The following is a 24,504-nucleotide window of genomic DNA, read 5'->3' on the forward strand; positions in this document are numbered from 1 at the left end:
TGGTAAGTTCTTTTAATTCTGAGAAACTTAATTGTTACAGAACAATTGTTATCATTCTGATCCTTCTGACGCATGCATATTCAAATTAATGTCAGGACATTACTAGTTAGTCTTGAATTTCACTGGGTAGTGGCATCTGCAAATTTTATGGATGGAAGCCTTCTCATATGTTTGCACAGGAGAACTGCTGACTCAGTTCTCTGAATTGACATAAATATATTTCTCTACTGCTGTTTACACAATTGTCTGTAGTTTTCACACAGACACTGAAGTTAATGAGCTGGAACATGTAATCCTGAAGTCTAGAAGTTCATAGTATTTAATATATATGTCCCAGGAAGGATCTTGTTTATGATCAATTCACTATGGTAGTATTTTAAGAGTTGGTTTATATCAGGCATTTATTTTTTAAACCCTTTTCTTGGTACCAGGGACTATGAACTCTAACAAGTTTTTATAGGATATAAGCAGAAGCTGTTGTTTTTTTCTTTGCTATAGTGTTTGGTGTTTTGGTTTTTTTTCATTTTTGGATTCCCCACCCTTTTTTTAAGGACACTTGGTGTTAAGACACTTGATTTTTCTATTTCCATTAAGCATCTCTGTCAGCAAAGCTGGAGTTCTAGTAAAAGCCTGGAGAAGTTCTGAGGCCATTGCTGTACCCTACGTGGTCCCATCTGCAACAGAAACTAATCCCTGAGAAAGTAACTAGCAGAGTAACACTTTGATAGCCAGGCAACTTTCCAAAATTTGGTAATGCAGTGAAGAGCTGCTGTAGAAATACAGCCCAGAATCACTCTGTAGGAAAATGTCTTCAGCCATTGAAATCATTTACCTTTAGGTATGATGCATTAGAATTCTACTACATGTAGTAATTGTCTCCTGTATACCAAGATATGAAATGAAAAACATAAAATCTTTTTAGGCCCTTCTTGTTCCTTGATTTATTACAGAAAATAGATTAAATTATTGTACCCTATCTTTTTTGGGGAGGTGGGTTGCACATAAAAGAGAAATTCAGGCTATATGTAAGTGGATCTGTCTAGATTACAGTTACTCTGCAGTCTGTTATTTTTCAAGCATTTGGTAACTGTTCAGCAGCAGATAATTAAAACTGTTTTATTAAAATGCACTATGAAATTCCTATGGATTTTTAATTATGCAAAATATATGCTTCTCATGCATGAATTGAATTCATTATATATGATATCATCTGTCCCTATAAACAATTTACTGAAAGATTTTGCACTGCTAAGGCTAACATATAGCATACTATGCATCTCAGTTATGATAGAGAATAATTAAGATTAAAATGGAAGATCAGTCAAAGGCTTCAGCTTGCACTTATGACTGACCCCTCACATAGCTCCTTTCTAGGTGAAAATAACATACTGATTAATAGAACTCAAGCTCCTGGGTCAATATAAAATCTGGGGAAATCTTACCTTCAACCACAGAAATCAGCATTTTAGAACAAAGCATAAATTTGTTATCTTGAACTTGATACTAATTTCTTTTTGAAATTGATGTTTTATTTTGTGAAATTAGGAATTTTCAAAAAAGTTAGGCTGGATCCCAGAGTTTAGTTCAATGGCATCTCCCTTTCCACAGCCAGATCTACAGTTTTAAGACCTGAATCGAGCTGACTTCATTCAGTCAGACAATTTTTCTTTCACTATGCTTTTTTCTGACTTCATGTGAAGCTATCCTCTTCATACCCAGATAGCAAAGAAGTGAAAACTCATTACATTACATTACATTCATGTAATGCCTCTTTCCTTGATGTGAGAGAATAGATGTATTTAAATGATAATCACATCAGGGAAATTTCCATTTCTGTTCTTGTACTCTTTGTGAACATGTATAACCCTGCAATCAACATTTTAAGATCCAGTTCTGCCTAGTATCCAGTTTTCAAAAATTTTGATTGCCCAGTAGCTCCTTTTTAGCTTCTTGATGAAACATCTACATACTTAGTACCCTTAAATATCAGGCCTCATAATTTAAACCTTCGTTATGGATATGTAATTTGAAATTTAAGACAGACATGATTAACAACCTGTCATTGCAATAAAGCAAAATTATAGAGGTGGCTTGAGAGGATAGGGTGAGAAGTAGAGAGACATATATCTGAAGGGATTAGATCCAGTTGTAATTTGAGAAAGAAGGAACATACCTTTCATAATCACAGATAATTTAAAACATTTTCTTTTGAGATGGTTTGAAATATACTTCATAGGTATATAGTTATATGGAATCCATTACTGTTCACTATTAAGAAAAGAAAAAATAAAATAAAATAAAAAAGGCCTCCAAATATCTATTTTAGTGACTTCTCATCCTCTTGACAAATTTGCAGTTGAGCTGAAAGTTGACAAGAAACTCCAGAGTACCTGATAGAATCTGTGGGAAATATGAATCTAGGGTGGACTTTCTTGATCACAGCATATAGGAACATACTCATTTTCTGATCTCCTGAGAATAAAAATGTTTATGAAAAGATATAAAATGGAATCATTAATAGAAAGACTATTCTGATCCACCGTATGTAATCCACTGCAATTGCATTCCTTCAAACCAAGTGCACTGCAGACCACAAAATATCAACCCTGGCCTGCTAAATATCAATATCATAAGCCTCAGTCTGCAATCTTCACCCCCCCATTCTTCTCTCCTTCTTTCTCTTCTTCTCACTCCCTTTTTCTTTCCTCTATATCAAGTGGCATATTTGAGTTATCTTTGGTACCACTGCACACAAACTTCTTCATGTTCAACTTCTTTATTATTCAGAAAAGAACACATCTGATAAACATACCTCTCTATATAACACAATACCCCTGAAGAAAATTTACTACATGAGAGAAAACTGGAACAGATTACTCAAAAGTAATAGACTTCACTTACAGTGACAACAGAAAATGGTGAGGTGCACAAAAACTTAAGGAGGGATTTTAAAAATACCCTGGAGCTAATTTTATCACTGTCCAGTAACATGGTATTGCTGATGCCTGTTTCTTTGGTTTTTTTCTCTTTTTTGTTTTTTGTTTGGTTTTTTTTTTTTTTTTTTTTTTTTTTTTGGGGGGGGGGGTTTTGCGTTTGTGGGGTTTTTTTTTTTTTTGTTTTGTTTTTTTGGGTTTTTTTTGTTTTTTTTGTTTTTTTGAAGAGGTTTATGAGGAGGTTTTTAGTAGCTTTCAGGCTCTCTACAACATGTATTAATATATGGAGAAGGAATGCTATGCTTAATTTCCTATTTGATAATTTAGGCTAAGTACAGTGTAGATGTGCTTATTTTATTTTATAGATGTGCTTTTATTTTATTTATTGTGGGATAATTTGGTTTTGGAACAGAAGAGGTCGAAGGACTTTTCCATTTCCTGTTGTCCTAAGATACATAAGCAGCTTTATTCACGGAGAGTAAGGGAGAGGAAATACAGCTGCTGAGAAAGAAAGCAGCAGAGCAGCTTGGCCACACAGCAAAGGGGATTCAGTGGACCTAGTCCTGCTTTGAACAGTGCTTCCTTCTGTTCTCACTGTGGTATTTTACAGCTTTTAAACAGGTAGCTGACATTGCTAAAATCATTGAATTCATTAAGAAATGGACTGCTAGCATTTATGGCAATCTTTATTCAAGTTAAATATGATAGACATTCTTGTGTTATCCTATTGGCCATGGCAAAGAATAGAAAAATTTAATATATAGATTACCCTTGCAGTGGAAACTCTGAATGCTCAGGAGGTGAATTGCAAATATTTATAGTAGTGGTATGAAATATAACTTTATCTGGTTTGTACTGCTGCACATAATTTTAAATCTATATAATAAAACTGAATTATTAGACATTGTATAAGTAATGAAATGGTCTTAATATTTATACTGGAGTGCTGCTATGGAGTTCAGAAATTCTGCTGTAATATTTTTAAGAGGGATCTGAGTGCAATGTTAAACATTTCAAGCATGATCACAGCTTTATCAATAACGGGAGGTGGGGAAGCAAAGAAAGGAGCAGATGGTATTTATTAACAGAAGAGGATTTCCATCTAGTGACTTCTGTGGACTTATCATGCATTTCTTTCACAAATATTAAGAAAAACTGGTAGCTGATGTACAGCATTATTAAAGCATGTAGATAAGAAATACTAGTACGACTTAAATATATCAGGATGTGGGCGCTAAAAATAATTTTGGCAGTTGGTATAAAGCTAGAGAATAAATAGGATAAAAAATTTTTAGCTCTACTGCATATCAGAATTCAGAAATGTGGCTACACATAATCTAAATCTGGCATTCAGGTGAAGTCCTAGGTGTATAAAGCTAATAATATCACTGCCAGCTTAATATAACATTTAAAGGATACTAATGAATTATTGTTTGATTTTGGAGTGCTCTCTATAAGAAATCCACTGAAAAATTGTTTGCCAGGTTGGAGCGGTAAAAGACACTGAATTTAAGCTGTAAGTCTGTCACCAAGCTGGTACCTGATGGATACTACAGGCTCTTTGTTCTGTTCACATTTTGCTATAACTGCTGTGGGTGTGGCTGCTTTCTGTCACTATTTTGCTTCAACAGATCCTTAATAAAAAATGAATTGAATTGAATTGAATTGAATTGAGGAGAGGAGAGGAGAGGAGAGGAGAGGAGAGGAGAGGAGAGGAGAGGAGAGGAGAGGAGAGGAGAGGAGAGGAGAGGAGAGGAGAGGAGAGGAGAGGAGATGCCATATGAAATCATTATCAGGTTGCCATGGTGTTTCTACTGATTTTACCTATATGCTGTACTGGTACCATCATTCTTGTATAAATCCAGAGGAAGTAGAGAGAAAAATAGCTCTGTGGATTTAATCTGGTTAATTTTTATAGCGTTTCCCACTGTTTTCTTGATACCACAACCACTGATTTGGCTAAAGAATAACTTCTGGAAACAAAGTTAGCTCTCAAAGACATCAAGCTTTAAGAGAACTTTCTTTGATCCCACTGATCACTCTGCCTCACTTAGAAGTAAGACTTTTTAATTCTGATTTTTGAACTTCCAGCTACTGGCTTTTGTTCTGCTTTTATCTGCTAAATTATAGAGCCCTTATTATTAGAATCTGTGAGTTCTTATGGAAGTTCTTAAGTACTGCAATTAAATCACAGGCTTCAGAGTATTCTTTCTCTTTAATATGGGCTTTTGAAGCATTAACATTAATTTTCCAAATTATGAATTATTTTCTGTCATTCTTCTGTATTTTCATCATTTTGTTACAGCTCTGTGAAAAAGGGCTCTGATCAATACACTTGTCTGGCTGAGGCCTGCACCTGATCACCATAACTCGTCCTATCTTCTTATTAAATCTTTTTTCAACTTTCAGAGCAATCTCTCTCTGTGGTGCATGTGTGAGGGCTAAAAGGGCTGAGTGCCAGCTACGGGAGCCAGGCTGGGTTTGTAGGAAACCCTGGCCTGGTGCCAGCTACTGGAGAGCCTGGGGTCTCTGTGCCAGCTACTGGAGAGGGTGGGGATCTCAGCTGCCCCTCACTGGGGTGGGGATGGAGTGTGTCCCAAAAAACAGCCATAGCTATCAGGAGGAACCTGCATAAGCAAAGCAAGGGAGGGGCTCCGTGCCAGCGCTTGGAGGAAGGCGTGTGACAGGTGCTGAGGCACTGTGGTGGCAACTGTCCTCAGGTCTCCACACTGGGTGTGCATGGGGCACTCACCTGCACACTTCCATCTGGACTAAGCAGCAGGAAGGAGATCTGGATCTAGGGTGAGGTATCAGCATGGGGAATCCATGCTGGACAAGTATGCCAGTACTGCACATTTGCTAGTGAGCATCAAACTGGACCAGCCAGTGGTGAGGGGTCTCCTGGGGCCAGTAAGGGAGCCTGGAATCTGGGTGGGGTTTCCAGGCAGGCAGAGGGATCATGCTGGTACCTGTGGGACCCGTGAATGTACATGTGCCCATGCAGTCAGGTAATTCTGTGTGTGCCTGCATGGATGGCCTCCTGTGTCTGCCAAACAAAGAGAGGATTTTGCCGCTGGTGCTCATGCTCAGGGGGTGCTGGCAAAGCAGAGTCTTGCCTGTGGCAGTCTGTAGCCCAATCTGTCGATATCTTGTGTCTGTGTGTTTCTCTGGGGTACTTATTCAGCAGTGAAACTGGTTAAATCCACAAATGGGAAAGCAGCAAAAAAGTCCATTGTCTTGAATTACATCCCCAGGCCACAAGCTGTCCCAGGTGTGGGCTCCTGTGGCCAGGCAAGGAAATGACCAGATTTCAGACCTGCTGGAAGCAGTGGCCAGGGGCTGCTGAAAGCAGTGGCCACTTATTACATCCCTTCAGATGCCTAAATGTCATTTGGGTTCACCAAGCATCGTTTACCCTTGGTAAGACTGCGCTTACTACTCCCAGATAGAGTCATTCTTTAGGTGATGGAAAAGGGAATACAAAAATGTGTTCTTAAGGCTATTTCCAGGAATTGAGGGAAGGATTATTTTTTTATAGTGTCTGTAGTGATATCTCTTGCTTTCATTAGGACCAAGTGTATCACCTATCTGTCTAATCATGAAGGACTACTGCGGATTGCTATAATTTTCCATGGATTATAGACAGCAGCTTTTCAGGTACAGCAGGGTGGGAGAGCTCTTCTGGTATTCTTGGGTGAATCTGTGAATTGAATATATCCAACTTTTCAACGCAAACCCAGAACCAATTACCACTCTCCTTCCCAACTGGACTCATACCATAACAGGTTACTCCTTATGAAGAACAATGCACACAAGGCATGGAGTTCCTTGGACTTTTTCATATTGAACATTATTGTCTTTTCCACCTGGTGAATCTGCAATTTTTCCATCCTTTTTTTTGCCACTAGCATACTTGTGGAGGCCCTTTGTATAATCCATGAAGCTCTTCCCTAGTGTTAGTGCCCCCTTGGACTTTGATCTTCTTGATTTTGTTCCTAAGTTCCATTCCTAACACCTTTCTTTCTGTCCACCCTATTTTCTTTTTTTTTTTTTTTGTCTGTACTTCTTTGCATTTTAGTTCATTAAGAAGCTCCCTTGTTAGCCCCATGAGTCATTTGCCAAAGTTCACTTCCCCTTAAAATAGTTGGGTTGTCATTTAAAAAAATCATCCATCTCTCTGACTACACTTCCTCCCCATAATTGCTTCCCGAGAGATTCTGCCTAACAATTCCCCAAATAAATCCAAATATGATATCTTAAAGTCTAGTGTCCCAATTTTAGTACTTACTTCTCAGCCTTCCTTCTGAGGCTCAGTTTTCTTTTACTCCGTAGTTAGGTCCCTGTCCCCTAAAAGAGTGAAAATAGTGTTTTTAAAGGCCCTCCTTCTGAGTTAAAAATGCACACATATGATTATATTCTTATTTGTGCTGATCAGGCAGTTTCTTCCCAGCAGTCTTTGTCTTCAGATGAGCTGCTATGATTTTGAAGATCTGTGAAGACAACTGTGCAACTAGGCATTGTTCTGCTGGATGCACTTGCAGCCACAGCTTTTCTCCTAATCAGAAGGATTGAAAGGGATACCAGCACCTTAAGGGATCACATGCATCCATTCTCCCCCTCAGAATCCCATATCAAACTTAGATCAGCTTAAGGTTTCCCTTGGCTGTCTTATTACCACTCAGATGAGTGAATAGCATGAAGCAGCAGTTGTGAGGCTGAAAAAATAGCAATTTCTCAGTAAAATTGTAAAAAAAAATATTCCTGAGCTCCAGGCAAGGAGTACACAGTCCAAGACAAGAGGTCTGTCTTGCAGGCAGGGGACTGTACCATGCAGGAGGGAGTATCCGACCCCTAGAACCTCTCAAAAGCTCTTTATAGATGGCTGTGTCACTTTATTATCAGTACTCAAAAAGTACAGTTAAAGATTGTTTCTGCTGCCAAATATTTGTCATCCTATTTTTGGGAGAATGTGTCATAAATTCATCTAAATAGACTTGTCACTCTCTTCCCTGTTCTTTTGTTTGAAAAATAACATATCATTTTTAGAAAAAAGCTCATGCACACTTGCTTGATTATAGATCTAGTGTTTTATTCTACCATAATTAGCAGTTAGCCTCTAGTGGTTTTTGAGTGCTAAATTTTCTTTGATAAATCTTAGAAAAAAAAAAAAAGTTGATTGATTAGAGAGCCACAGAACATGCATAATATTGTTCCAGACAAAATGAATGGAAATATATTTATTTGTTTTATTTTTTGCAAAAAATGTCATTCTTTGAAAGTTAAAAACCAATGAATAACATATAATTACTTCTGCCTTGAGAAAAACTTAATTATTGGGAAAAAAAAGATGTCTCTCCCTTAGTCTGCTAAAAATCCACTTACTATTTCAATGTTCTGTTTAATTTATTTCTTTCAGAATAATGTTGTTAAATAAGCCATATTTGTCAACTTATGGTACTGCAATTTATCATTTTGATGCATGCCTCATATTGAAGCTTAACTAAGACAGTGATTAATTTGAAATCTTAATTATATGTCAGCCTTACTTTAGCAGGTTTTTTTCTTATTTTTTCAATGTCATTTTTCATTAAAAGGATAATTGAATATATACTGAAAGACTTGAAAGAAATTTCCCAAGAGATTCTATGGTTTCTTGGTGAACTTATATTCTTCATCTACTGGACTGTTAAGTACAGTGCCCTGACAATAGCAGATCTTAGGGCAATCTAATTTAAGATTCACATTTTGATCCCATGTCTAGACAAGCAGTGATAACTATAATCCAATGTAGCTGAAACAGTACTCTGCAGGAACCAGTATGTGGTGCTCATTAAAGTACCTAATTAAATGCAGCTCCATGTTTATAAGCAGGTGCTTCCTTCATGTTTTAAGTTACAGCTCAATGAAATCTTTAAATAGTAATTCACTATAGCAGACTTTGAAATATCCATGCAATTCATAAAAATGAAACTGCTGCTAAATACCACTTGCAAATCTAGAATTACATGGCTTAATCCTTCAATCTGCATTTGGTTTTTGATAGCATTTTGGCTTTGATTTGTGATAGCTTTGACAGAACTTCTGTAGCAATATCAAAATACAGCGATCTGCAAGAAGAGGTTCAGTATGCCAGCATGCAATCTTAAAAACTCTTCAAAACATAGGAGTTCTGCAGATGGAGAAATTTATTTATGGAGAGAACATAATATAGAATAATACAGAACTGTAACCTAAAAGACTCATTTTGTCATCTTAGCAGATTTTCAAATTTGCAAGTTTTTCACATGAGTTAAAATTGTATTTCATATTTGGACACTTAAAACTATAAAAGATAGTCATACTGTTGAGCACAAATTATGTGACATGTAAAATACTTGGAAATAGGTGAAATTTAAGTATCCAGTTTTGTCAGTCACTAACATCATCCTGAACAATACCAGTAAAATCGTTTAGTGGTGATTATGACAAAAGTTTTATTTTAACATGAAGAGAAAAGCGATTGCTTACTCAGCACTGGAATTCTCTGCCTATTAAAATGAAATGAAATTTGTTAGAAGTGTATTTGAAAGATATTTACTTTTTTGAGCAGATCTTAGCAGAGAATTTCTCAATAGCCTATGAGGCCATCCAAGGAAAACAGTGCAAATGTAGAGAGCTTTGAGATGGAATAATAATACTGTGAACTAGATGGTCACTCAACTGCCTTACAATTTGGAAAAAAAAGTTTAAATTACTGAAAGTAATTTATAATTAAGATGTATTTTTATATATATAAAATAATTAAACACAAGCAAATAGTAATCTTCTTTCTGGAAGAGTCTTTCTCCTTTGAACCCCTGAACACCATAAAGAAAATGTCATTCCTTTGCCAGGTGACAATAAGCCACTAACATTTCCTGGACCACCAGTGGTATGTTACAGCTAAAAATTATTTAGCTAAAATAAATACTATAGATGTATTTGGAAAGATCACAAAGCATTCACAAAATTTTAAAACTTCTTTTTAAAATTTAAAAGCTAGCCTGTTTTTCTGAAACAGATATTTATTCTAAGACAAAGTAATAATAAATTCTTGATTTTGGATAAACTCATAAATTCATGGTTGATTCTTGATAGATATTTATTTAAAATCCTAGAAGATCACATACTAAAAAAAACATTAGTTCATTACATTTAGAATATAACATATAAAAAAATTTTCTGAAAATAGTACCAATGGAATAATTAAAAGAAAACCTATCAAAGTATCAGCTGAAGTTTTGATGCAGAATTCTTATGCCTTCCTTTCTTTTGTTTTTAATTTTACGTTCAACATTTTACCTGCTATAAAATAGCATGTGAAGTGTCTGTTGAGAAAATGAAGAAATCTGACATCAGAAAATAATCCTACTACTTTCATATGAAAAAATATTAGAAGACTTGGAGACATCCTTATACATGTATTGCATGATTAAAGAAGGAATAAAAATATTAGGATCACAAAATATTTTTTAATTGAATGTAGCATTTATGTTGTGCTACCTTACTCTTCTGTCAGTGTGCTTCTAAGCAATGCGTTCTTAGCTCTTTTAGGACAGATCCTGTTGCCACTTGCAGCATTCAATTCCCAGTCTCTCTTAAAGATATAATCAACACTGATGCACTTAGTGCTAGCTGTAGAGCTGATTTTGTGATGAAATATGCATTCTATGAGAAATGATTTGAAATCACAGGGTAAGAAAATGCTCCTAAACGATGGCTTCTCAACATGAAGTCCAGGTCTGAACTGATGATGTAGAAATAAAATTCTGTGCTAAATGCTTATTCTTCTCAGCACCCTGTCACTCCAGATTACTAGTTAATAGTAAGTAGACAGATGACAAGAATAAGGTGTTTATAGGCAAATATTGTTGTTAAATAAAAATGTGCTGTGTCATCTTTAATTACAGTGTAGCATTGCTCAGTTCTGTACTTGTCACAGGAGCTCATACTGCAAGAAAAAGAATGTGTTATTCTGGGCACGAGGCATCTTAATTTGGAAAACTTTCTTCCACCCACAATTCTGTTACTGTCACACCTAAAATACATTCCAGCTTCACATATTATTGAGAAGCCATGAAATACAGATTCTTCATCTAGTTCCAATCCCCAGCCATGGTCAGGGACACCTTCCACTAGACTGCATTTGTCAGAGCTCCATCCAGCCTGACCTTAAACACTTCTGGGGATGTGGCATTCGCAGCTTCTCTGGTCAGCCTGTTCCAGTGACTCACAGCAAAGAATTTTTCACAGAATCACAGACTACTCTGGGTTGGAAAAGACTCACAAGGATTATTGAGTCCAACTCTTAAGTGAATGGCCCATACCTGGATCAAGCCTGTGACCTTGGCATTATTAGTGCCATGCTCTTTTTCATAAAATCTAATCTAAACCCACAGTTTGAGACACTTTTTCTTTATCATTTAAATATATTTATTTATTTACTATTCATAGGATACTTCTTAAGTGCAGCATAAAATAACATTTAATAAAACCAGGGAAAATAGATCAAAACCAAGGAGTCAATTGGAAAAGAAATCAAAAGAAGAAATTCTTCAAATATTCAAATGAAAAAGGAGACAGAACCTAAGCATCGACAAAACAGATTTAGTTATAACTGTAAAGTGAAAGGAAGACTCTTATAACATGCATTCCTCACATTATTGTTGGTGGGCAGCACATTTCAGTTTTGACCAGCAGACCAAGACAAATAAGCACAGTACTAGAGAAGTTTTCAGGGAGTTACTTGGTGACATTAAGTCAGAACTAGAGAGAAGGAAAAGGAATTGAAAAAGCAGTGAAGAGAAAATTATTTTAATTTGATTATTTAATGTCACTATTGCTTTTGAGGTCCTACAGACTTCACCTGATTCCTATTGACATATTCCTTTCTCCCTCTCTGCTCAGCACTCACCAGGCTATATAGGGAGCAATCTCAGGGAAATAATATGGATGAAAACAAATTTTGTTGCATCTGTATTATTTCTTCATCCTTTTCTCTAGTCCAGCCTGCTGTATGGCTCAAAACCACCAGCAGGAACCCAAGCAACCAAAGTCATAAATGAGATACAAATAACTGATGCTGTGAGAAAACACGTCTCCTTTGGAAACAGCACATTTACTTTAATTTAAAACATTTATCAAATTGCATCTTGATGCATCATGTCTAATGCCGAGTGACAATAGGAGGTTGTAACAGTCTTAGAGCTGTAAATTGACTCACTAATTATCTGCATTTCAATGCTTAAAACCTGCTGACAGATTTACTCACACAAAACTGATGCTTGGTGCTTAGGAGAAAATGCATCACAGTATTTTGGACTCTCAAGATTGTTTTGAGTTGAAAAGAAGCAAGTTTGTCATGTTTGGTTTTGGATCTTTCATGACAGAGTTACACAGCAGGTCTGTTATATTCACTTGAATCCAGTTTAATCACTATGCAGACTTGAAATGATAGATTAAAAAATGAAAAAAAGGAAAGTCCCAAAGATTAATTTGCATTACAGATTGAAAATAGTTACAAAAGAGAAACTTAAAAATTTTAAATCATAACACTTATTTTCCTTCTGAACTGTTTCAATTTCCCTTGAGACTGAGATCTCTTTTTTCCAAAGTCTCTGGAGTTTGGCTTTTCCAAGAGAGATTTCAGAATATACTTTCACTATTCACATCTATGGGATGGAGTTCTTATGTCTTCGTCTGTCTCTATATTTTAGAACTTAAGTTTATTTATTTGATAGATAGAATGTTGTGAACTGTCCATGAAAATCATGACATGCACCAGTCTTCACTGCCAGTACTACTTATAACTAAAATGCAAAACAGGGAAAAAGGATACTGCCCTGATTTTTGCCATTGGTTTCCTTTCTTAGGAATGTTTTTAAAACATTCATTTTAATGGCATTTTTTCTATAGCTCTCTCCTTTAATCCCAGCACACTGTCTTGCAGGTGGCATTTTTAAAGATTGCTACATCAGTTTATAACTCCTATCACTTGTGAGGCATTAGGTGGTCAGGATTCACTACACAGGTCTTCCAAAACACATTTCAGTGCTTATATCAATATCCTGTACCATCATTGCAGACATCCTGTACCTTAGAGGGTAGAGGTAAACAATTCCAGAGTACTATGCTATTTTTTTTCCTTACTACTGGGTGTAAAGTAAGCATAAATGAATAGGTCTTGTAGGTGTATAGGTAAGTCATACCTGGCCACACTGCAACAAACAGTTTTTTCTCTTCATTGCCATGATCACACATATTTGAGTATAAATGTTTTTCACTCCATTCCCCAGACAGAAATCTTAATCAGTTTTACACTATTTTTGCATAGGAGCGTGTGACATGGTGAAAACCATAAGCACTTGTGGCATTATTGCTTCTCCTGCCTTTGTGTCACAGATGAGCATTGCAGGGACTCCCAGGGCAGCTGGGACTTCCAACTCGTGGGAGGGCAGAAAGGCCACAGCAGCATTTCAGTTAAATTCATCCTGCCCTCATCAGAGCACTAAAAAACTCCTCCATACTGCTACCCTCAACCAACCTGTCTGATCATTTCACCTGTTATTTGCTGCTGGGATTTTCCTGTGATTTTTGCCTGTATGCAACAAAGGCAAGAGTAGCTTTCAGTCTCTTTCTGAATTTGTCTGCTTCTTTGAAAGACTGAAGCTAGCAAACTCATTCAAAGAATTTACTTGGATTTGCTCTATATTTAATGTTATGGTCTACAGATCTGGCCTAAATATGTGCATCTCCATTCCTGACCAAAATTATAAATTCATTACAGTTCATCTGATCTGTTGACTCTTTTTTTTTTTCTTTGAGAATAACAAAATTAATTTCATTTCATTTACCATAGAAATTGCACAGAATTCTAAGGATAGTTATCAACTGATTTTATTTTAGGAACAAGATGAAGGAACTAATTAGTTGTAAGAGACAGGGCATCTATTGAAAGTCACCTGTTTTTTATTTTGCTGCAATGATTCACTCTGTTTGGTATATGAAACAAATATATCTATTCTTATGTATCCACATGTTAAAGCAGCAGATTTGTTATAAACAATACCATTATGGTTTGGAAACAAATGAAAAGCTTTATTTCAAGGCTTGCACTACAGACCTTTGTCTTTCCAGCAAATATTGTAAGATAAATCTAGTGTTGATTTTCATATTATTTCATAGAGAAGGTCAGCTTCAGAATTAAAAAAAACCAATAGTTTTTCTGTGGTTCCAGTCAGACTCCTTTGAATATTTTTCTTTCTTTAGACCCTCATAGATATGATCTACTCTTTTTTAAAAGAAAATTAATATATCAGGAACACCTGTTCATGTCATTCATTTGGTCCTAAAATCATCTTTTCTGTTACTGGGTTGTTTTGGGAAAATGCTAATAGAAAATTCTTTTCTTGTAACAGGATAAACATAATCTTCAAATATTTGTTACATGATTCAACAGTGCACCCAGGAAACCATGGAAGTTAATAGCATACTGGGCTGCCTCAATGCAAGTGTAGTCAGTAAACCAGAGAAAGCAAATTTTTCCCAGCTTTTAAATCTGGAATATGGCATTCATTTTTGGACCCTCAGTGCAAGAAAGATGCTGATACATTGCAGCAAGTTCAGGGAAGGGTCTCCATGGACCACTCACCCCTCAAGGAGAGTGAAGGGAGATGTGCTTCTTCATCCTGGAGAAGAGTTCCTGGGGACAGGGAGGTGTCACAGCATTATTCAAATACTTGTATGGAGCTTAGAGAGAGGGGTCTTAATCGAAGTGAATGGAAAGACAGACATACTTACCAAAATTGTCTACAGTGATTGTGGAATCTCCCCTTTCAGATCTATTCTAGTTGCTTCTGCTTTGCACAGGAGATTGGACTAGGGCTCTCCTGAAGTTTCTCTGACCTGAATTATTTTATGAGTCTATACTAAGCAACCCATAGGAAGTAACCAAGAGTAATAATTTTAACTTAGTTGTTTAATATGAACATCAAATGTGCATTCTTGAAGGATTTATTTCCCTGCAAACACGGACAGATTTTGAAGTTACCTTGACTTTGATCCAATTAGTCCAATTAAATGTAATTTTATTATCAGAAAAAAACAAAGGCTGGACAAAGAACCTGAAACTGAGGGTCACTGGGTCAGTTTCACAAAGAATGTGCTCTCTTCAATGGGACACAGTCCCACAGCTGGGGCATGGGTAGCAGAGCCAGGGGCTGGTAACAGGGTGAGGGCCAGGCTGGAGATAAAGCACAAACACAGAGCTGAAATCCTTACAGGGCTCAGCCCACTGCATCACAGGGCCAAGGCATCTGTGCAGCAGACATCTGAAGGCTGCCTGGAGGGCACTGATGGATCCAGACTGGGATGAAGTGGGACTCCTGAGCCCATGGAAATGCACATCCCAGTAGATGCTGATCAAGTTCTATTGCTGCCTTCACTGCCTTGGCATTTAATCTGCCTCAGGTTATTGAAGATATTTTTACTTTGTGTATGTATATTTTCCTTTTTTTTTTGAAGTGTGATAGCTGCAAGTATGCAAATCCTACAGTTTTACTACATATCTTGAAATCTATAAATAAGCAGACATGGTCTGTTAATCTTTACTACATTATTCATTCTTTATATTTCTGAATTGACAAGTCAGAAATACCATCATGTAAAATTCCACAGGAAAATAATTTTAACATTTGTAACCAGGTGACTTCTACCTTCAAAATAGCTCAGAAGGCAAGATGAAAGTGTTTACAACACTAGAGTTAGTTTATCTCAGAGAATTTTTTTTGGACTTTAAATCATCCTCTCGAAAGGAAATATTTTCTTCCATTGATTTTCTGGAAAGCATTATCTCTTAATTTTGAGAACACCATGAGGATCTTGATAGTAAGAAGGCTCCCCAGAGGAATCTGGGCAGGCTGGATTGATGGGCTGACCCCAGTTATACAAGGCTCCACACTGGGGTCCTGCCCTTGGCTTAAAACAATCCCCTGCTCCAGCAGAGGTTTGGGGCAGAATGTCCAGAAAGCTACTGGGTGAAAAGGACTAGAGGGTGTTGATCAACAGGCAGCTGAACATGAGCCAGCAGGTGCCCAGGTGGCCCAAAAGTGCAATGACATCCTGGCTTGTGTCAGGAGTAGCGTGGACAGCAGGACCAGGGCAGTGAATGTCTGATACTGGGCACAAGCAAAATTAATCATTGATATTGACAGTGAATTTCCTTTCTTTTAAAAATGTAATTGTACCACTGTGTTATCTGGTGAAATGAACTTAAGTGAATTATATTTTGGATATTTTAAAAGTTTCATCAATTTACATGTTATATTTGAAAGCCGTGTAAAACACATTTCCTAACCTTGAAAGGTTTGCGAATTGAGTGTGTCACAGTCCATACAATGGACAAGAGAAAAGGCTGAGAGAATAAATTTCTAGTATGTGTTTGTAAACTTAGATTAAATGTCTAAATTGCATTGCCAATACAGAATACCTTTGGAATGTTCATTACACCTGGACCAGCATTAGAAAGTAAATTAATTAAATTCCATTATTTAAAGCTGCATAAACTCAATACAGCAAATTATTTACACTTTTTGGCTAATTTTTCTGGCCAACAACAAGTTCTGAAAAAAAAATAAATGTGGTTAAGTAGTTATCACTATCAACAAGGACTTGTGCTTTTTTCTGTTTTAACACTATTATTGCTACCCTGTGGCACATTAGCATTTTTAATAGATGGCACATTCTTTTAACTTTTCTAGAAGTGTTCATCTACTTCAACAAACCAATGAGAGCTTATTAGCAGAACTGATTTGTTTGCGATTTGTTCTGTAAAATGCAGTAATTTAAAAATTAAAAATAATCCAAAAAAACCAGCAATAGTAGCATGTATTAACAATAGTCCTAAAATTAAAGATTTTTTAATATTAACTATTTTCTTTTCTCTTCTTTCTTGTTTGTTTGTTTCCTTTAGTAATGGTCAACCATTCTGTCATTTACTAGGAGTTATGTCATCATCGACTTTTTTCAAGTGAAAAAATCTCTGTAACTCATAGTACTATCATTAGAAATTTCACTGTAATATTAGACTGACCTAATTTGCAAGAGCATGGCTTCGCTACCTGAACCAGAAAAGTAAAGAGGTTGTCAGAAAGACAGAAATATAACAAAAAGAAACAATCAATAGCTGGCCTTATCAAAGAGCCTCAGCTAGGGAGACAATGAATTGTCATTGATCTGAGACTTCATGGAAAATCTCAGCAGTTCAAGAAAGATAATTGGATTATCATGAACCTGAAAATGTGTTGAAAAGATAAGAGAGACAGAAGTCTACAGATTGTAGGAAAAAAAAAAAATCTTGAGTTGATTTGTTGAAATTTTAAAACAGAAAAGAGGAGTTTAAAACTTAGATGAGTAACTCATTTTCCTAATTAGGCTCAATCTTACAGTAACAAATGAAAAAGTCAAAATAATTTCTCATACAGAAGAACCAGATGCAGTAGATGAATAGCTTTGCAATCTGAAAAAGATAACTGTCAGCAGGTTGGGAATTCCTTATACTGATTAGAAAACCCCTTCTTAAAGAAAAGATCTAAATTTAAATTGCCACCCTGCTTGCAAATTCAGCTAAATTTGAAATGGGCACTTATTCAAGATCTAGACTCTGTGAACCTGTTAATTAACAGATAATCTCTAGTGGTTGTCTCAGTCTAGATGGTTGCAGCTGTTCCACTTCTATGGACAATTAGGTATTTCTTTCATCAGGGATTTCAGTCTCTTTTATTCCAGGTGATTATTTGAAGAACCTCACTTTCTTTCTCAGCAAACTCATATAACCCAGTTAGATACTAGTTTTCGTATCTTCCTTTTCAGCTTTATTTAAAATGAGGAAAGTTTTTTTCTCATTCAAAAATTTGATATTAATAATATTAATTTTTGCACAATTTTTTTGTGTCTGTTCTTCTGAATTTGTTGTGAAGAACTTCAATAATTTTAAAAATATGTAGTTAAATGTCTGACAGAAAAACTAATTTATATGGTCTGAGTAGTATTAAAACAGAAGAATTAAACTCTTCATATATTTCAAACGTTTAGATAATCTTAGTATGAAAATACTCCGTTACATGAAAAACTTTTTTGTAGTACACTAAAAAGTACAATTACATTGTAAAAAAATCTTCTTGCCCAACCTAAATATAAATCCTTAAAACAGAAACATTTAAAAATATGGTCCTGTTGGGGATTATATTAACAAAGGAAAATTAGCATGATAAATCATAGTAAAATCATAGTAAGAGAGAGATGAAGATGAAGTAATAAAATGAAATATTTTCATTTATAAATTAATTTTGTAGCATAGGATTATGATTGGCTGATTTGATAAAGAACGATAATTTACTGATTATGGTTCTTTCCTGTAAGAAGGAACCATTATCAATAGGTATTGGTATGGTATGGTATGGTATGGTATGGTATGGTATGGTATGGTATGGTATGGTGCACATTACTGAAATACAAGTTTTATATTATTATATATTTATATTAATGCATTTTTCCTTCATTTAAAAAGCCATGTGCCACTTTAAAGAACCTGGTTTCTCATAGCAAAGGCAAGGCAAAATCCAGAAGTTCTGTGTAGTACCAGAGCTTATAATGTTAAGAAAAAAGATCTGGATTAGTAGACTTGTTCTTATTTCCCATACAGCCTCACTGGTGGGATTTGTGAATAGGGAGTGGCCTGGTGGTGATTTCCTATAAAGTCCCTGGCCTATAAAGGAGCAGCAACACAGTAATGAACTTGAAGGTTTTCCTCATCCCCAGAACTCTACCAGCACCTTACTAAAGAACTCTTTGTCAGTACAAATGTCTCATGATATTTTTTTATTCTTTGAATAAAAGAGCTCTATATAATTTTATTGAAAAGTAAAAGGAAAAAAAAATAGATAGGGCACAGTCTAATTAGCCATCATAAGATATTGTCTGCAATTTAGAAGTAACATTAAACTAAAGCAACCTTAGTTCCTCTTCCCGCAGACCAGTCCAGGGGCTCATAGACTGTTAGTGGGGACTGTGGCTCAATAGCAGCGTGATGGGGATTGAATCAGTGCTTGTCACTGTCCAGGACTTTATCCTGAGAGTATCAAGTGCCACAGGCAAGGTAACAACTGCCAGTGCTTCTACCCAGTGCACTGCAACTTTCTCCCCTGCTTTTGTTTTGAACATAACACTGTTGTGATGCCTTTACTCTGCAAACTGGGGAAAAATCTCCTATATGTTAATATATCATATGAAGTTATTTCAGGAGCATAAGCAATATTGCATTTTAATACTGCTATAAATGCAGTATTTAGATATTTTTAATCAAGAACATAGTATTCTATTCAAGTAATTATTAGACCCATATTTCTATATGTTTTAGTTTAAATAAAATAATCATTTGTTCACAGAATTTCACTGTGGTGATAGAAATTGTTCTTTCACTGTCTTTGTACATATTCCATTAAGCTTTCCATGTCAAAGCAGTTTTTCGTCAGCTAATGAAAGTAAACTTTAATAAAGCACCTTTTTTAAATGAAATGCTTATTGCAATCTATATTCTACTATATTCAATTCTTGCAAAATTCAATTAACCCTTCATATGTTCTTTTTAACGTATTTATATATTGTAATTGAATTCTCCTCTCCTGCAATTTAGTGAATAAATAGGAAAAGCAAAAGTGAACAAATAGCATTTGGCTGTACTGGGAAATGAAATGTTAAAAATGAGAAAATTAAGTAATCACTAAAGCACGTGTGGAAAAATCACTATTGAGGCTAAAATTTGGTAAGATTATGGAAAAAAAAAAAGGACTCCATATCTATACAGTCATCTTCAACCCTAGCCCAAGTCTTTAAAAGATCAGGAGAGATCCAGGACACCACAGGATTTCATTTTAGAAACAATGATATTTTAAAAATAATCTCTACAAGGTCCATAACTGCAGCATGTCTGTCATAGAAAATCTAGAGGATTCTAGGTCACTTCTCTGCTGTGAACTGTTGAACAAAAGCTTTGAATTAAAAATGCTATTCGTCAGCATTTCTACTGTCTGCAACATAATAAGAGCAGCAAAATGTATAAAATACTTTTTAAATTGTGAAGGAGAAACCATTCAAGACCTTTCAAGTTTCAAGTGTCAAGAGTTCCAGGCCTTCAGCTCCAGGGAAGAAACTTGTATTTTTAATTCTATAATCTGCATGTGTGGATAGCAGATGATCTGTGATTTCTGGGAGCATTTGCTCAAGATGACAAACACCAAAAGAAGTGGTCTTGTAAAAGAGACAGGAGAGTGAGCTAGGGGTAGTCTTTAAAATCTTCATTTTACAACTTCTTTTTTAACTACCATTTTTTCTCCAGCTTGCACTTCACATATGTACAGAAATGGAAAAACAAATACTAACATGTAAAGTTAATGACAACACTCACATCTCTTACCAGTTTGTTCTTACCCAACTTCTATTTCTGTGAAAAGCAGGCTTTGAGCTGTATCTGCCCTTCCTATCATTAATGCTGGCAGAGTCTGCTTTACTTCACATGGAGTAGTAAATGAGATGCATCAACTAAAGCTTCCTAATACCGTGGCAAGGTAGAAATGTAAATATAGTCTGTGTACAAACCAATCTCCTTTTCTGGATAAGGGGTTTATTTTGGATATGCATAGCTGGGAGAGTCTCTTTTTGAAATGACTAGGAATTCTTATGATAGTCAATCACAAAGATGGACACTTTGATAGGACAGTATTAGTACAACCTTAGGCAAGATGGGGAAGTGGTAATTGATAGTTCAGTAGAAAAATATGTCAGACATAGCTGAAACATGACATGCTTCTTATATTCTGTTTGCCCCACTTCTGGATTGCAGGATTTTTTTTTTTTTTAATGTCTAGACACCATTAAAATTTGGACTGTGGGTTCCAGCATAGTTTCCCACAAAGTCTACCTGAAGGCAAAGATAAAATCTAGCATTTGGAATAAATGACCGCAGTTAAGATCATCAAATTATACTTATTTTTTGGAGAGAAAATTATGTCAGAACATTCAGCAGTCAGTATCATGGAAAAAAACCTTTGCTTCTATAATTCAGAACTTCAGTGCTTTCACAGAATGCCGAAAGCAAGAAAATACCCCCTAATAAAAATTTGCAGTTTTAGAGTGCTCCAAAGGGCCACAGGACTTCTTGCCCTTGGTTTGTTTGTACAGCTCCCTATTACATTAATGTGAATTGTATGGGTGAATTAAAGGCTTGGCTGTAGCCTAATTATCCTGACACATTTCCACGGTGTATAACTTTTGCTGCACAGAAACCACACCAATAGAGTTATTTAAATGTATGCTAAAAATAATAAGTAGAAACAGGTATTTTGCATGTAATTTAGCTCTTTGCAGAAGAGGGGAGGAAAAACAAGATAGATCACATTTCTTGCATCTGCCTGGATTCAGCTTCAACTTTTTGTTCTTTAAATATAACAGAAACAGAAATTATGTAAGGCAAATATTGCATTTTTTTATGTTTCCACAAAATTTTTCTACATTAGTTTTATTATTTTATTCATAAATTTGTTGGGGTTTTATTCATAGTGAATCAATCATTTTTTTAATTTTGAATATGTTAAAAATTCATTGCTTGTGCACTGAAATCAAAAGGGTTTTTCCAGCTTTAGTAAAAGGCAGTTATGTCAAAGACCTGTATTTATTTTGGCCTCTGAAGTCCCTATTCATGGCATGAATCTGCCTGTGTCTTGTGGTGTTTATAAATCCATTAAATATATTATTCTTTCTAGACATCCAGCCCTGACCTCTCTGTCAAAAATTATGAAGTTCAAAATGAATTTTTATACATGGCAAATAAAGTCAGCTTCCAATAGATGTATCTGGTGAAGACAGACTGTTTATCTATTTCTACAGGACAAAGTACAGCTGCTTTTAATTTATTGTAGATTAAACAGAAAATCCTATCTGTACTATCTGGTAGTTAAAAGTATTAGTAGTAATAGTATATCTGTACTAGTTAGGGCAAAATAATATGGACAAGACTTACTTTATATATTCTAATTTAAGTTAATTATGTTAAGGACTACTATTTCAGAATTGCTTTCAGGCTGGGTTAGCCTTCGTTATTCACAGTCGTGAACAATATTGATGTCTGGAGGTGAGCTAATCACTGTTCTTTTTCTATAAATGACAGGAAATAAAGCATGAGCCACCCAACTTGGTATAACACTAATGCCATTCATTAAGCTAATTAACTGTTCTTTAAAGACGCTGCTTACAACTAATTATAAATGGAATGCAGATGAACAGTTCATAAGTAACTACACTATATATACCTGCATTTATTATAATCATCTGTTGTCCTGTAAAGTCTATTTTTTGCATCCTGTTGCTGTTTTTTTTTAGCTTTTTCTGGTTTGCTTTGACACAAAAGCAACATTTATGCACTCCCTATCACAAAACAATTATGCCTGATACACAGTACTATTGAGTAGAAGCTTTTTCACCTGTTGTGCTGTGTCTGTCTGTTGAGCAGGACTACTATCAGCTTTATTAATCATGACTTGGAAACAAACATAGAGAACTCTTGTTGCATGGTCACCTTTGGCTATGCTGAAAGAATTGTATTTGCCAGCCTTTCTAAAGGGCTCTTCAGGGTTAACCCTGTTCCTCGAGTGACCTGTTTGTCATCTCTGTAGCTCAGGTCATGCTGGCACAGCCAAGGTCCAGAAGTGTAACTGAAAAAAAAAAATTCACAGTGAAAGAAATAAAAATTCTGAGCAGGGATTTCACCTAGAAATTTTTTAACATTTTAACTAGGGAAGATCTGTTTGGGTTACCATAACCATAGACAATAATTAAAAACGTTTTAAGCTTCTTCTGCAAATAATATGCATGTGTTAGTGTTCACTGCACTCTGGGTTTTTTCCAAACCTGATGCATTTTAATGTGTTTCTCCTCTCTCTGATACTTTGTGATACTTGAAAGAATGTGTAGTGTGGTACTTGGAGGAAAAAAACCAACAATTTGTTTATTTTATACAAGTTGGTCTTTGGTCATGGAAAAATTTATTGTGTAACAGCCATGGGTTTCTTTTTATTTCTTGGTCTGATAAAACTGGTTCTGGAAGCATTCTGGATAGTAAAGTTCTGAATTTATATGTAAGTGGGTATAAAATTAAAATAAATTTTAGTTTTATAGTTTTGATTGGTACATATCTTTCTTGGTAATGTCTTTTTGTAATTTTTTTTAATAGAGGATGTGAATATAAATGTTGATGTAATTTAGAAAATTAAAATTCAGCAAAGCATCTGGATGTTATATGTTGAATAAATATTTGGAAAGAGTTATGCTTTAATTTAAATAAAAACAAGCACCCAAACAAAACACAAAGCAAAAAACCAACAAACCAAACAAAACCACAAAACAAGTACCAAGTCAGAAAATGTTATATTTACTTAATCTGAGGAAGAAAATTCCCAACTCCATACTTTTTTCTGTTTCAGCTGTCTGTAAGGTTGTGTAGAATCCTAAATGGTCTCATTAGATTCTAAAGAAACAGATAAATACTGTGTCACCTAATTTAAGGCATCTATAGTGTACATATGACCTAAACACTGTGTTCTTCTTTTTAAGCTGGAGGAAAAAGCGGTGTGCTTCAAGAATCCAATTTATCTAGACTCTGTACTCATCTACATTAGGAAGGCAAAGTCCTTCCCCAGCATCTTTCATCAGCCCTAGCAGCAGTCTTGCTGCCACACAGATTTTATTTCCCATCCAAATGGTGCCAACACAAATAAATACAAGTATGTCTTCCCTCCATATGGAATGCTTGCCCCTCAAAATTTCCAATATTCTGGAAATTTAATTTCAAATTTTTGCTATAGGGGCCTTCCTTCTGCTTAACGCTGCTATTAACAGTGATTCCCAGAGCCTCCTACATAGAGCTCTTGCTCAGGGAATGCATTTCCTTCGTCCACATCGCATCTGCCACTTGCAACTGCATCAAAGCTAAAGATAAAACAGTGATCCCAGCTTGAGCTTTTTAAGAATAGTTCCATGGTTTTAATTAACAAGGAACCTGATTAGAGCAGATGGAAAGACATTTATGCAGCACCAACTGAATTACTTCAGTTGTATGCACAGTGGTAAACCAAATTTCTATAGGATTGGTCTAGATCAACCCTAGTAGGTGATCATCTCTGCTATTTAATTGTAATATTTATTCCCTAGCATTTTTTCCATTTCTATAAATTAGCACCCTGATACAATTCAAAGGCATGATGTATGGGATTTCATGTGTGGATGAGGCTGTCATAGTTTGGGAAAAACTAGAACATAAGGATTTTCACCATGGCCTTCCACTGGTTCTCAGGCATAGTGAATGGTTGCTGACCTATTTCTTTACGAACATTTATGCAGCCTCAACCTCCCACTTGACAAATGTATAAAAATCACTTGCTCTACATGTTTTCACCAGCTACTATATTCCCATGGTAAATAAGCATACCCGGGAACTATCTTTCCT

At 35.6% G+C, this 24,504-nt stretch overlaps 1 protein-coding gene across 5 annotated transcripts in view; it reads left to right on the forward strand.

Annotated features, from left to right (window-relative positions):
• CSMD3 (CUB and Sushi multiple domains 3) overlaps nucleotides 1-24,504 on the forward strand; it is a 593,532-nt gene that overhangs the window by 107,118 nt on the left and 461,910 nt on the right. The window lies entirely within an intron of this gene.

This window comes from Zonotrichia leucophrys, chromosome 2 (assembly GCF_028769735.1).
Source record: "Zonotrichia leucophrys gambelii isolate GWCS_2022_RI chromosome 2, RI_Zleu_2.0, whole genome shotgun sequence".
NCBI classification, from domain to species: domain Eukaryota; kingdom Metazoa; phylum Chordata; class Aves; order Passeriformes; family Passerellidae; genus Zonotrichia; species Zonotrichia leucophrys.